Raw genomic sequence first — 12,239 nt, 5'->3', positions numbered from 1 at the left:
GTGTCACTGCCAAGGGCCAGGGGGACCATACCCATGAAACAAGTGTGGAGGGGGAGTTTGAAGGGGGTAAGTAGAGGCCTCCAGGAGCCTGGGGGTTAATGGGGGGGGGGGTCCTGGAAGGGAGGGGGTGCTGCATGGGGGCCTGATGAGGAGGGATCCCCAGGGACCCCATTACGGGGTATCCTTACTTGGGGGGGGTAGTGTCCATGTGTGGGGGGAGCGATATTGCCCATGGGTGGACCCACAAGCGCACTTGGAGATCAGGGCACCCTTTCAAAATGGCGCCCGATCTCGGAGTTCAGCTCCCCAGTGCTAAACAAAATTCGAAGCGTGGGCTAAACTGGTGAGAAACTCCCCAGGGCCCAAAAACGTGACTAAGTGTCACTGAATAGCGGTGGGGAACTCGCAGGAAACTTCTTGAAAAACCTGCCACAAATTAACTTTGAAATTACTTTGAAGAATCGCGCCCGATATGTTTACTGCTGACAAATTGAACTTCTGGACATGTTTGTTCAACCAATGATCTGGCTTTAGGTGGGCATTAACGCTTCCACAACACTTTTGTCCGCATCCTGACAGCAGATGCATAAAAAAAAGATTAGGACAAACCAAAAACCTTTGCTGCCCAGTTCAAATTGGTGCACTTTCTAGCTAGGAACATTCACGTGAGAACCCACCTTCACTTCCTATGCTGAGATCAACTAGTCAGAGACTAGTTCCTCTTCCTGGTCTGAAAGCCTGAAGCCCGAGGGGAGAGGTGTACTTTCAGTACCAGGGCCGCACTGGAAATGAACTGCACAAAGAGACTATTGGCGATGTCCTCATGCAGTACCTTGGAGTAATCTGTCCTAGCAACTTGTTTTAGGGCAGCACAGTAGCATTGTGGATAGTAAAATTGCTTCACAGCTCCAGGGTCTCAGGTTCGATTCCGGCTTGGGTCACTGTCAGTGCGGAGTCTACACATCCTCCCCGTGTGTGCGTGGGTTCCCTCCGGGTGCTCCGGTTTCCTCCCACAGTCCAAAGATGTGCAGGTTAGGTGGATTGGCCATGATAAATTGCCTTTAGTGTCCAAAATTGCCCTTTGTGTTGGGTGGGGTTACTGGGTTATGAGGTTATGGGGATAGGGTGGAGGTGTTGACCTTGGGTAGGGTGCTCTTTCCAAGAGCCGGTGCAGACTTGATGGGCCGAATGGCCTCCTTCTGCACTGTAAATTCTGTGATAATCTATGTTTGCCGACCCATTCAACTTAACTTCAGATTTAAATTGGGAGGCCATCGCCACCGAGGGTAGCAGCTTGGTTGGGTGACCTGTACGACTTCCTGCGGTTGGAGAAGATAAAGTGTGAGTCTAGGGACTCTGCAGGGAGGTTTAAGAAAAGGTGGAGGATGTTTGTGACTATGTTTGAGGAGCTGTTCGTCACAGGAGGGCAGGGGGAGGATGAAAAAGGGAAACACTTTGTATAGTTGATTGCTGGGAAGTATGTTTCCCAGGGTGTTTATTTGTTGTAACCTGTTTTGATACATGTTTGTAATAAAATACATAGATTTGAATCGAGAGGCAAACCCAAATTGGGACAGACTGAAACCTTTCTACTTGGGACATTTGCATGTGGAGACCATCAGTATATGACCAAGATTTCACCTGCCTTGTCTTTAACTTGTTTGGACATGAAGGAAGTGGACTATCGAATGCTTTGCAGCTTGGCAAACGATAGACTGATCCAATAGCAAGGGGTGTGTATTAACTATGCAACAATAAAGCAAGAAATAATCCCTCAAGTGAATCATGAGAATTGACTTTGTTGATGTTTACAAAAAGCATTGCAAGCTGTACAAATATTTGATGCACCACCGCCTGTTGAGAAAATTGCCTTCTTTTCAAGTTGATTTAAATTGACTAGTTTAACTATATGCCACTACAATTCCGTATTTTAAATTTTGTATTATAATTTATAGTTTTAAAGTCTGAAAGACTGAATACTGTGTCACTCTGAACATTTACCCACAGCACTATCCGAGGTGGGGTAAAGCAGGGGGTGTGAAGGAAAGACCTTCACTTTCTCCAATTTGCTCCTCTTCCATTCGCTCCTGAAGACAAGGGGCACGATTCTCCGCTCCCGCGCCGGTTTGGAGAATCGCATGGCGCGCATTTTTCCCCGCGATGCCGGTCCGATGCCCTCCCGCGATGCACCCAAGCGGCGGGAACGGCCCCGTCGAGTTCTGTGCGGCGCAGGCCGGAGAATCGCCCGGGACACCCAAAATGGCGATTCTCCGCTACACCCGCTATTCTCCGGCCCGGATGGGCCGAGCGGCCTGCCCAAAGCGACGGCTTCCCGCCGGCACCACCCACACCTGGTCGCTGCCGGCGGGAACAGCGTGGGAACGCTGGGGGGGGCGGCCTGTGGGCGGGCGAGGGGGCTTCTTTCACCGGGGTTGCACTCAAAAGGGGTCTGGCCTGTGATCGGTGACCCCCCGATCGACGGGCCGGCCTCTCTGAAGTAGGACCTCCTTTCCTCCGCTGCCCCGCAAGATCCATCCGACAACTTCTTGTGGGGCGGCCTCGGGGAGGACGGCAACCACGCGTGCGCAGGTTGGCACCGGCCAACTCGCGCATGCGCGGGTGATGCCAGTTAGGCAGCGGATGACGCGGCGCCGCTTTTATGCGGCGCCAATGCCCGGCGCGCGCTGACGACGCTGCTTTAGCGTCATGCCCCCCCCCCGAGTTTCTCGCGGCCCCAATCCTAGCTCATTTTCGGGCCCTGAATCGGTCGAGACCGGGGCCGTTTCGCGCCGTCGTGAACCTCGACGCCGTTCACGACGGCGTGAGCACTTAGTTGCGGGAGCGGAGAATCGCGCCCAAGAAGTCCTTTGCTGGATCTGGGTCCACCATCCCCGCTATTGCTCCCACCCCAAGTGGCCATAGCTTGCAGCGCGGTGGGGACCGCTGATCATGGCTAATTTTCCCGCTCTGTTGATTTCGAAAATGTTTGGGGTTGCTCAGAGATGATTTGTAAACCACCGAGAGAGAACATAAAAAATATATCTACGGATGGACGGCTTTTGCCAGATGATTTGTGAAGAACGCTCTCAATGGCGCCCAATGAGTCCTCAGAGGTTTTTCACTGGCGAAGCGGAAGTTTGAGAGTGCAGGGCGGGGAGAGCCCAAATCCGCTGGTGTGTTTTCAGAAGCTGCATACCTGATTGAGTCAGTGTGTGTGTGTGTCCAGGCCCCTCCCTGAGGGGATTTCGAAAACACACCCAACCCACTGCATTTTCTGATAAACCTGTCCGATGACTTTCGGAGACAGCACAGGCAGGGAGGACGCAGAGAGCGTCATTGCTCCAGTGCACCTGTAGCACAGAGACACCTACTGTGCTCCTGGAGAGAGCTTCTGACTGCAGGTAGGACACTCATTTGTGCGGGCTGGGATATTGTGCTACTTTTGATGTCACATCAGTTGGTAACTCTTGAGGGAAAGTTATGATATAATTTTTTTGTACAGCATTTTCGTTTTCAATCTCATTTGCGCGGGTGCAGTCCTGCATGGCTTCAGAGCCTGTCTGTCGGGCTGTTGAGTATCTTGTGGTGAGGGGGGTATGTGAAAGCTCATCCGTGACCTGTGTGCGTTTCTGTGTCTGAAAAGAAAATCAGTTATAAGCCAGTCACTTGGACAGAAATTCAAAGAAGATGCTGGAAATCATAGCTGACATTTTCACCCCTCCAGCCAACAACACTAAATATCAAAACTTGTAAGTTTCGCGAGAGAGAGAAAAATTCTTCATCTCATACTGACCTGGTGTGTAAATTTGTAATCAGTTTGTACTGTGATAAAGAAAAAAAAGTATTGTAATACTGACAGGTGCAAAGATTTTTTGCTGTAGAATGTTATTGAGGGAAGATATTTTAAAGTTGAGTAACCATAGTTTGGAGAATAAAATATAACCGTGTAAAGAATTTATTTTTAAATTAAAGTACCCAATTCTTTTATTTCCCAATTAAGGGTCAATTTAGTGTGGTCAATCCAGAAAAATACTTTTCACTGTACTTTGGTACATGTGACACAATCAAAAATCAGTCCACTTACCCCGCACATCTTTGGGTTGTGGGGGTGAGACCCACGCAGGCATGGGGAGAATGTGCAAATTCCATAAGGGCAGTGATCCAGGGCTGTTCGGTAATTTGGACATTCTGAATTCTCCCTCAGTGTACCCGAACATGCGCCAGAATGTGACGACTAGGGGCTTTTCACAGTAACTTCATTGCAGTGTTAATGTAAGCCTACTTGTGACAATAAAATTATTATTAGTACAGATTCCAGCACTTTCCCAATGATTGATGTTAGGCTAACTGACCTGGAGTTCTGTTTTCTCTCTCCTTTCTTTCTTGAATGGTGGCATTACATTTTCTAACTTCTGATCTGCTAGGACCATTCCAGAATCTAGGAAATTTTGGAAAATCAGAAATGTTTAAAATATAAGTACTACAAATAGGTCCGTCGCAGTATGTGACTAAATTGTGCTTTTTTTTAAAAAAAGCTCTCTTTTCTCCTCTGTATTTTCGTCAAATTGCTTGCCCTCTTTCCCCTGCTGGATGATAACAATGTTGGTGCTATTGTAAATGGATTCCTCATGCCTCTACTTTCAGCAAAATCCTAGAAGAATCCCTACAGAACATGTTTACATCTTGCTTGCACTTCAGAAATAGTGGCAATCTTTTTATTATGTCGCATAGTGACCAGAGGAGGTTTGCTGCCCCCTACAGAGTGATTCCTTGCTGAGGTAGAGTCACCTTCTTGTTGGCCCAAGTGCCCATCATTTTCATGCGTGAACAAGAATTGGCAGCGAATCTGACCCAGAAGAATATCACAGCTGAACTTGATCCCTCCCTCACAATCTCTCGTCATTTATTCTGAAAGTTCAAACTCTGTCTGTTGATTGATGCAAAAGGGTCCAGAGGGGCACTTTTTTCACACACAGGGTGGTGAGTGTCTGGAACGAGCTGCCAGAGGCCATAGTAGAGGCGGGTACAATTTTGTCTTTTAAAAAGCATTTAGATAGTTATAGAGGGATATGGGCCAAATGCTGACAATTGGGACTAGCTTAGTGGTGAAAACTAGGCGGCATGGATAAGTTGGGCCGAAGGGCCTGCTTCCATGCTGTAAACCTCTGTCTCGAAGGGACACCCACATGCATTGGGGGAAGGGGATGCAGGTAGCATTCACTAGATAGCAACCGAAAGCAGGAACCCTAGCAAATCTTTGCTCCCTCTCCTAACACACTCCTATTTGATATAAAGGTAGCATCTCAAATGCTGAACTTACAATCTGCTGTAGCAAGCAAACCTGAGATTGAACCTGGAACTTCCTATGTGGGAGTCCATTATAGTCAACTGCGATGCAGTTGGTGACACCTTTTATAATAATAATGAGCGCTTATTGTCACAAGTAGGCTTCAATGAAGTTACTGTGAAAAGCCCCTAGTTGCCACATTCCACATGTTCGGGGAGGCTGGTACGGGGATTGAACCCGCGCTGCTGGTATTGTTCTGCATTACAAGCCAGCTGTTGAGCCCACTGTGCTAAACCTTATCTCTGAGCCAGAAGGTTGTGGGTTCCAGCTGCAATCCTGAACTCCAATAGGAGACTTATTCAAACAGAATTGCATGTTGGAGGGAGAAGTACTGAGTAGGACCTAAAGAAACTCACCTACGGCAAGCAAAGGGACAAGTTTTAAAACTGGAGGTGAGTGAGTAGGTATTATAGAAAATTGCATAACTTTATTTCGGGGAATTTGCAGCAATTTCTCCCAGATAATAAGGTGGTATCATGACTGGTACAGGCCTAGAGGGCCAAAGGGCCTGTTCCTGTGCTGTATTGTTCTTTATTCTTTGTAATGGGGCAAGATTCATTGTGAGGGGCAGCAAGGTGGCACAGTGATTAGCACTGCTGCCTCACGCGCTGAGGTCCCAGGTTCGATCCCGGCTCTGGGTCACTGTCCGTGTGGAGTTTGCACATTCTCCCCTTGTATGCGTAGGTTTCACCCCCACAACCCACGACCCAATGCAGGGTAGGTGGATTGGCCACACTAAATTGCCCCTTAATTGGAAAAAATGAATTGGTTACTCTAAATTAAAAAAAAAAAGATTTGTTGTGAGACAGATATGCGAGTTCTGCATGAGGAATGAGTCTGATAAATAAATAGATTTCTCTCTTGCTTGGGGGACAGAACCATATATTTCTATCAGGCATTTTGCAGTCTCCAGCCTTAATTTTCACTTGAATAATTACCTAAGACCTTCACTATAGCTTATTTTCACAGGGAGTGCTACTAATGTTCAGATGGATGGAGGCAAGGTCCTGGTTGGTACTTGGCGTAGGAGCCCTCTGGCAGAGCACTGTCCTAACATTAGGATATATAGTCAGAACAGTGGAATATTAATCTACAGAAAATGTGCTAGATTTCACATTGTGAATGGGGGAATACAATAGAAGTGGTGTACATGGACTTTCAGAAAACCTTTGACAAGACACTACACAGATGACTGTTGGAGAAGCTTTAAGAATTAAGGTCAGGATAGAAAACTGAATTAAAACTGGTTAGTAAAGAGAAAACAAAGAGTAGCAGTAAATGCCAATTTTTTAGTGTTTCAGAAGTGCACAGCAGTGTCAAATGATGTCTAGTGCTTAAATTAGAGCTATTGGAAATAATTCGGAGGACCATAAGTTGGAGGATGGTATGAAATGAAAATCGCTTATTGTCACAAGTAGGCTTCAAATGAAGTTACTGTGAAAAGTCCCTAGTCGCCACATTCCGGCGCCTGTTCGGGGAGGCTGTTGCGGTATTGATGATATAGTGGGTTAAAAGTAACAGATGGGCTTCAATGCCAGTAAATATGATCCATTCAGGTAAAAAAAACTCAATAACTATACTTTGAGTAAGAGAAACCCTAGATAATGAGCAGATGTATTTGGAGGCCTCAGATTCCTAAGACATTAAAAGCAACAGAACAGGTGGACAAGGCTATAAACCAGCAAATGGAATACCAAGTATTAATGGCAAGAGATCGTAGAATCATAGAGTCCCAACAGTGCAGAAGGGGGTGATTTGGCCCATCGAGTCTGCACCGACCCTCTGAAAGAACACCCGACCTAGGGCCAATCCCCACCCTATTCCTGTAACCCCACCTTTGGACACTAAGAGGCAATTTAGCATGGCTAATCCACCTAACCTGCACATCTTTGGACTGTAGGAGGGAACCGGAGCACCCGGAGGAAACCCACACAGACACAGGGAGAAAGTGCAAATTCCACACACAGAGTCACAAATTGAAACCTGGCACTGAGGCAGCAGTGCTAACCATTGTGTCACCGTGCCACCCCGATGTAGGACCTAGAGGTTGTAATGGTAAATCTATTTCAACCTGTAAGCATGTCACAGTTGAAGTGTGTAGTTTTGGACTGTACACTGCAGGAAGGATGTTCTTGTAATAGATTTACTAGAATGCTACCTTAAACAAAAGTATATATAACCTCCAAGAGTGAACCGATGATTGAATGAGTTATTTCCACTAGAAACAAACTGGTTTAAAGGGTGATTAAATAGAGATGTTCACCATTAAAGGGTGGAACACTAGATATATGGAGAATATTCCCAGTGATTGAAGGATCTGGAATGAATGGGAGAAAAATCTTCACCCCTTCCCTCCTAAACTCACTATAGATCGGGTGCAGGAATTCCTGCGGCTGATCTTCATGTCGTCTTCACACAGTCTCCCGGGAATAGCTGGCATTCTCAGTACGCTGGTTACATCCTGATGATACACAAGGTCAAATTTTGCTTGGTCCTCGCACATCATTTTTAGTGGACTGGTTTGCTGTTCTGTTGCACGTGATGTTGGCCACAAAGCCAACTCTAGGCACGAATATTAAATGGGATGATTGAGGCAAACCTAGAATATTACTTCCAAGTGAGTCAGGTAGGTAGAGCGAGAAGAAAATGCCTGAAAAATAAATGTTAAAAGAAACTGCTATTAAAGGAAAAAAGTATGCACATCAGTGGATATTTGAAATAACCTGCCAATTGAGGAACCAGAGTCAAAAATGTAAGTGGTCCAAAGTGCAGTTGGGTGGGAGGCTGGGTAAATTGTATTACTAGAGGAAAAAGCTTGATTTGTTGAATGTACTTTTCTTAGTCATTGTTTATCTTCTCATTTAACATAGTAATACAAATGCTTAAAGGGGCCAGATAATTTAAAAGGGACAAGATTGGGGCAGCACAGTTGCGCAGTGGGTTAGCACTGTAGCCTCATGGTGCCGAGGTCCCAGGTTCGATCCCGGCTCTGGGTCACTGTCCGTGTGGAGTTGGCACATTCTCCCCGTGTTTGCGTGGGTTTCGCCCCCACAACCCAAAAGATGTGCAGAGTAGGTGGATTGGTCAGGCTAAATTGTCCCTTAATTTGAAAAATGAATTGGGCACGCTAAATTTAAAAAAAAAAAAAATGGACAAGATTGTGTTTATAGATGGTCCATGTATGAACAGCTGCAGTTAATTTGTCAATTACACGGAGAGTAACAATAACTAAGTCACAGGCGAAAGCCATTCCTGTGTTGGTGAAATATTGGTGTGGAGATGCCGCCGTTGGACTGGGGTGGGCATAGTCAGAAGCCTTACAACACCAGGTTAAAGCCCAACAGGTTTGTTTGGAGTCACAGGTCCTTCATAGGTGAATGAAGGAGCTGCACTCCGAAAGCTAGTGACTCCAAACAAACCTGTTGGACTTACCTGGTGTTGTAAGACTTCTTACAGTGAAATATTTGTTATAATTTTAATTGGACTTTTTAAAATCTTACGTTATTTTTTTTCAAATCATTAGTGGTACCACAGATTACAGTGCAATTGCTAGTTAATAGAGCAATTTTGAAACCATTTTGGAAAGATAATTGCTACAGTTGATATAACAATTTGGCAGCTGTGAGTCAGTTAAATGATGTTTCTTCCTCTCCACCCTCTATCTCCATCTCCATGTGGAATGTCTTCTCAAACAAGTATTCATGCAAGTACTCAACATCTAGTGGCTGGTTGAACACTGGTCCAACTCACTGAACTGAATCTGTGCAAGAGGCAGTCCTGCAAGTAATTCACAATCTTGAGGCCTTCATCCTGGATATCTCAATTTTAACAAAAGAATTCCTTGTGAGGAGAATTCTGAGTGTTCAAAAAAACCAGTGAGCGTGAGTCTGACCTGGTTATTGTGATCTTTTGGTGAAGAGTTTAAATGGAAAAGGTAGAACATTTTTCGAATAAGCACTTTTAATGCTGATTCAAGGCAAAAGTTCAGGATACACTTTGCATTTGTGTTCCATTTGGGCAAAAATGCATTTCTTTATTAAGGCCATCATTTAACATAAACAATTCTCTGATTGAATCTGAGGTTGTGAGCAAAACAGAATTTAGTGATGATAATTGGATGATTAAGGGCAGCACGGTGGCACCATGGTTAGCACTGCTGCCTCACTGCGCCGAGGACTCTGGTTTGATCCCGGCCCCAGGTCACTGCCCGTGTGGTTTGTACATTCTCCCCGTGTTTGTATGGGTCTCACTCCCGCAACCCAAAGATGTGCAGGGTAGGTGGATTGGTCATATTAAATTACCCCTTGATTCGGAAAAAAGAATTGGGTGCTGTAAATTAAAAAACAAAAAGAAATGTCCAATATGCCTAATTTGCATTTTCATTAACATATACAGGAATTGTACGCTTATAAAGAAATGTCCCAAGATCAAAGTTAACAACAAAAAATAGAGCCATGCAGTACGATGTTACTCAGACACTTGGGAATGTACACTTGCCTGTTTACATAAGGCAATTAATCAGTAAAGGACATTTATTTTCTTATCCACCCTACTTCACTTTATGTCTACCAAATGCAGTTTTCAAATTAAAAACTAATCCAAGCAATAGTTTTCTTATTTCTTGTGAGTTGGGAGCATTGGGTTATTTGAACTCGGAGCTGTACATCAAGATCAACTTGATGGCACAAAAACAAAAAATTTGCTTTTCCAGAAGGGCGTTAAGAATCCAGAGCAAGGCAGCACGGTGGCGCAGTGGTTAGCACTGCTGCCTCACTGCACTGAGGCCCCGGGTTCAATCTTGGCCCTGGGTCACTGTCTGTGTGGAGGTTGCACATTCTCCCCGTGTCTGCGTGGGTCTCACCCCCACAACCCAAAGATGTGCAGGATAGGTGAATTGGCCACGCTAAATTGCTCCTTAATTGGAAAAAAATAATTGGGTACTCTAAATATCTAAAATTAAAAAATCCAGAGCAAATTAATATTAGGCAATCACAATTACTTGCCAGGAGCATATCCTTGAATGATTGGAATTTGTATTAATTGGCACTGAGTGTTTTGGGCGGTGAGTATAATGCAAGGGTAGAGTGGGAGGATGCAATTATGAAGCAGGTTTACTCCAACACTTCATAAACAGGAAAGAGATCACTTGGCAATCTAGCCAAAACTCTATACATTTGTGCACTTCATATCCATCACCATGACATTCAAATACATGCCATATTGCTGCCATGAGGATATTGAGATGGGTTCTGACTCTGTATACTTTCCATCAGCAAAACCACTCCCACCTCTGTAACATCGCCCGTCTCCACCCTTGTCTCAATAAACGTTCTGCAAAACACTCGTGCCCCTATTATTACCCTTGTATTTGACATTTCCAATGCTCTCCTAGTCAGCTGCCCAACCTCCACCCACTGTAAACATGAGGTAATCTAAAATTCTACCGCCCATATCCCTAACTTGCACCAAATTCCATTCACCCATCAGGCCTGTGGTCACTGATTTGCATTAGCTCCAAGTCTGACTGTGCCTTAATTTTAATATTCTCAGGTCAGCACGGTGGCGCAGTGGTTAGCACTGCTGCCCCACGGCGCTGAAGACCCGGGTTCGATCCTGGCCTCAGGTCACTGTCTGTGTGGAGTTTGCACATTCTCCCTGTGCCTGTGTGGGTCTCTCCCCGTCCCCAACCCAAAAGGTGTGCAGGATAGGTGGATTGGCCATGCTAAATTGTCCTTTTTAATTGGGAAAAAATAATTGGATACTCTAAATTTATTTTGAAGAAGTCTCTCCATGGATTGGCCTCCTGCCGAAAGTCTTTTTCAGCCTTCCAGTGGTTCAAGAAGGCAGCACACCACTGTCTTCTCAGGGGCAATTCAGAATTGGCAATAGCTAGCGACGCCCCCCACTGCCCCAAATAACACCCATTTGTGCTCCTCTAATTCGGGCCTTTTGTGCATCCCCAATTCCCATTGCTTGGAGAGAAGACTGTGAAGTCTGCTAACATTATGTACAGGGCCTTTGTTTTATTTATAAATGTTTTTTATTGGGTTTTTGAACAAAGTATATTTACCGTTATGTACATATTTAGAAGAGAACACACAAAAAACTGGTAGGGTTCAACAACAGCAACTCTGTACAATTGGCAATATTATTTTTAACACACAAGTAGGCATCTGTGGCGGGGGTGGGGGGGAGAGACTGGGGAGGTACATATACATTTGGGTGCCAGAGAAACAATTACATTGGTTATGTCCAATACAGAGAGGGCAATACGCGAATGGATCTGGTCTTGGTGGTGTGACTTGCTTCTCCCGGATGGTTTTCCCTGCCGTTGTCGTCTCGCGTTCACCTCCGCTTTGGCTGTTCGTCCCGTCATTCGCCCGCATTTTCCTTGTTCTCCCTGTATTTGCCAAGTTTGTTATCGTTTCCCGTGCCCTCCTTCCGGTTATCATTCCCTTGCCTCCCCCCACCTCTCTATTGTTCCCTGTCTCCTCCCTCTTTGTACAGGGCTTTTGTGACCTCCCTGATGCATTGATACACCGTCCTTCCGCTGCTGGACGGCTGCAGGTTCGGTTGGAGGAGGTGCCATTTTCAGTGATCTGCTCATTAGTGAATTGTAGCCACCTCAGATGGTGCTCCTGGCTGAGGTAGAGGTAGGAGAAGTGTTTGACTGTTGAGAGCCCTCCTCCTTTTCCCTCTGCACACAGCTTTCCTATGCTCCATCTCCTTGCCGTCCTGCAATCCCAAAAGGCCTGTAAACTCCACTGAGCTCATTGCAAAAGGTTCAAACCCTTCTGACTCCGACAGTTAGTGAGCCCTCCCCTAACAACACAAGACAGACTGCCACTAGCTCCACAACAGCAAAAGAAAAAGCACCCCATCTGAATTTCCT

General features: G+C 45.6%; 1 protein-coding gene across 1 annotated transcript in view; it reads left to right on the top strand.

The window, feature by feature from the left end:
• The first annotated feature begins 3,275 nt into the window (after nt 1-3,275).
• LOC140426881 (neuroblast differentiation-associated protein AHNAK) overlaps nt 3,276-12,239 on the top strand; it is a 60,980-nt gene continuing 52,016 nt past the window's right edge. The window contains exon 1 of the mRNA XM_072512135.1: nt 3,276-3,401. The gene's annotated coding sequence lies outside the window, so the exon portion shown is untranslated. The remainder of the gene's footprint in view (nt 3,402-12,239) is intronic.

Source organism: Scyliorhinus torazame, chromosome 1 (genome assembly GCF_047496885.1).
Source record: "Scyliorhinus torazame isolate Kashiwa2021f chromosome 1, sScyTor2.1, whole genome shotgun sequence".
Classification (NCBI taxonomy): domain Eukaryota; kingdom Metazoa; phylum Chordata; class Chondrichthyes; order Carcharhiniformes; family Scyliorhinidae; genus Scyliorhinus; species Scyliorhinus torazame.
Note: the sequence above shows the minus strand (reverse complement) of the source record. Positions and strands in the feature narration are given on the sequence as shown.